Source organism: Anarrhichthys ocellatus, unplaced genomic scaffold, assembly GCF_004355925.1.
Source record: "Anarrhichthys ocellatus isolate YVR2014 unplaced genomic scaffold, GSC_Weel_1.0 scaffold115, whole genome shotgun sequence".
In the NCBI taxonomy this organism is placed as follows: domain Eukaryota; kingdom Metazoa; phylum Chordata; class Actinopteri; order Perciformes; family Anarhichadidae; genus Anarrhichthys; species Anarrhichthys ocellatus.
Window position 1 is genome coordinate 79,528 of NW_022280145.1, and position 2,446 is coordinate 81,973.

The 2,446-nt window shown below is 48.1% G+C and overlaps 1 protein-coding gene across 1 annotated transcript in view; it reads right to left on the reverse strand.

The window, feature by feature from the left end:
- The window catches only part of LOC116399549 (microtubule-associated protein 4), an 88,076-nt gene that overhangs the window by 70,655 nt on the left and 14,975 nt on the right, over window positions 1–2,446 (reverse strand). The window lies entirely within an intron of this gene.

Genomic DNA, 2,446 nt, shown 5'->3' on the forward strand with positions numbered 1-2,446 from the left:
ACACACACACACACACACACACACACACACACACACACACACACACAATAATGCGATCACAGTTGGGGAGTCTGGGTTGTGATGTGACGTTTCCCTGTCTGTCTGGTTCAGGTCCCAGGCCCCGCCGGCTAGCGCCTCCCCTCGCACTCCTCGACCTCAGCCCCATCCCTCTCTCTCTCTCTCTCTCTCCCCTCCGAAGTAGTCACCCTTCAACTCTCGACCTGCCCACCCCCCTCCCTGTCGGTCCTGGCCGGACTGCAGATTTGATGTGGCAGTTTGGGAATAGAAAGGTACAAAATTTGAAGGAAGGGGAGGAGGAGGAAAACAGACCGTGTAGGGAAAAGGCAGAAGAAAGGATTCGCACTCTCAATAAGACGAGAGATGGAAAAGGAAAGAAAGGAAAGATGGATAGTAACAGAGAGGGAGAGCGGGGAGGCACCGACGGCAACCCTCTCCTCTCCCAGCAGCGCTCACAGAGGGTGACAGTGAGGCGAACAGACAGAACGCCACCCAAAGTCACCAACGCTTCCACATATCAGACACACACGGGGGCCGCGGTAGGGTGCGTCTGTCTGTCTGTCTGGGAACCCAGGAAACACTCCGTCGGCAGGGTCACCGATTGTATCAAAAAACACACCAGCGTCCTTCTGCTCTCACATTTGTCTTTGTGCGTCTCTCTCTCTGTGTACAACAGGATAACAGGAGACGTGCAAGGTCACGGCGGACTTCGAACGTGGCTACGGTGGTTGAGACGGGCGAGCCCAAACGTACCGAGCGTTTTCTGCGGAAGCAAAAACCTTTGCAGGGAAACGGTCGGATGTCCCATCCCCCGCACTGTGCCGCTGTCCAAGGTGCTGAAATCAGACTGAGCAGCTTTGAAAGGGCATTTAGGGCACCAGTAGAAAACTGTAATATCTCTCTGGCTGACTCGGGGAGATCACAGTCGTATCTACATCTGAGGCCAGAGGGTGTTTTAGAATTGGGGGAGGGAGGTTACACAAGTTAGCCGTCATCTCTTGGGCAGAATTACCAGACATATTACATATTAGCAGGCCGAGTTGAAAAAAACTAGAGAGACATAGCAGATGCCTACTATGGTGATGCTGATATGCTTGTACAGTACTTAACAGGAAAAATTCACAAGTTTTTATTATTCATCATTTTTCATCATAATTAAAACATTGTACTCGCCAAGTCAATTTCTGAGGTCTGGGAACGCAGTAACATCGCTGCAGTCCAACAGAGCAAGCGAGACAGGCAGGCAGACAGTAGTACAGGCTTTAAAGGGGACATGTCATGCTCCTTTTGGGGTTCATACTTGCATTTTGGATTTCTACAAGAACATGTTTACATGCTTTAATGTTCAATGAACACATTATTTTCCCACACTGTCTGTCTGAATATACCTGCGTCACCCTCGGTCTAAAACGCTCTGTTTTCAGCACCTGTCTAACCATGCTTAACCAGCCCAGCAATGACTTTAAAGGGTTTAATATTATTCTAACTGATGGAACCTACCTCAACAACAGTAAGACCCACGTCATAAACCAGAATGATCCTTTAAGTAATAATGTTGATCTTTTTCTCATATATACAGGAGCTTGCCGTCACCATCTCAATCAGACTATATAAAAACAAATGTTCAATTTAGTTTCTGTCTGCAGTGAAACAATGGAAACGGGGACATTTGGGGCTAAAGCCTTTGTTTTTTGGCTCAGTAAATGCTATTGCACCTAAGGCCTCCTTGTAGTTCAGACACACTTCAGGGGTTCAGTTCAGTCCACCAGGGGACATTTCACGCCGACTTATTCTCCACACACTGCACTGTGTTTAATGTACCAGTGGAGATCTGCTCAGCTTGAAAGAGCGAGGAAGACTGTGAGGCACCAAATGAGTGTTTTCTGGACCACCTCTTGTCCCGAGTAGAGTCCAAGCCCAACAGGAGGCTCGTCAGGACTACTTCTCATATACCTCTCATCTGATCTACTTCACATTAGATTGGTGTGTCGCTGGGGACCCTGCGGAGTGCTTTGTCAAATTTGTTGCAATTTAGACACATTCAATATAAATAAACTTTGAATAAACAAGCACACAGAACTCTGGGGGCGGAGCTTCAGGGCTCTGTGGACATAGAGCATGTCGTCCACAGCTGGGCTCATTGACTTGCAGTTCACTTTTGACTCATCTTGTCTAGTCTAGTGTGACTTCTGCATCTATGACTTAAATATCTTGTCTGGTGTTTAGTGTGAAAACTAAATGTCCACATTATGTAAGAGATGCTGCTGGGGGGGGGGGGCCTCAGCATGAGGACGGAGTATGGCGAGACAGACTGGAGCAGCTATCAGTTTGACGGTTGAACTTTATCGTCACAGAGGCATCGTAGGACGGACACACTCTCTCACACACACACACACACACACACACACACACACACACACACACACAC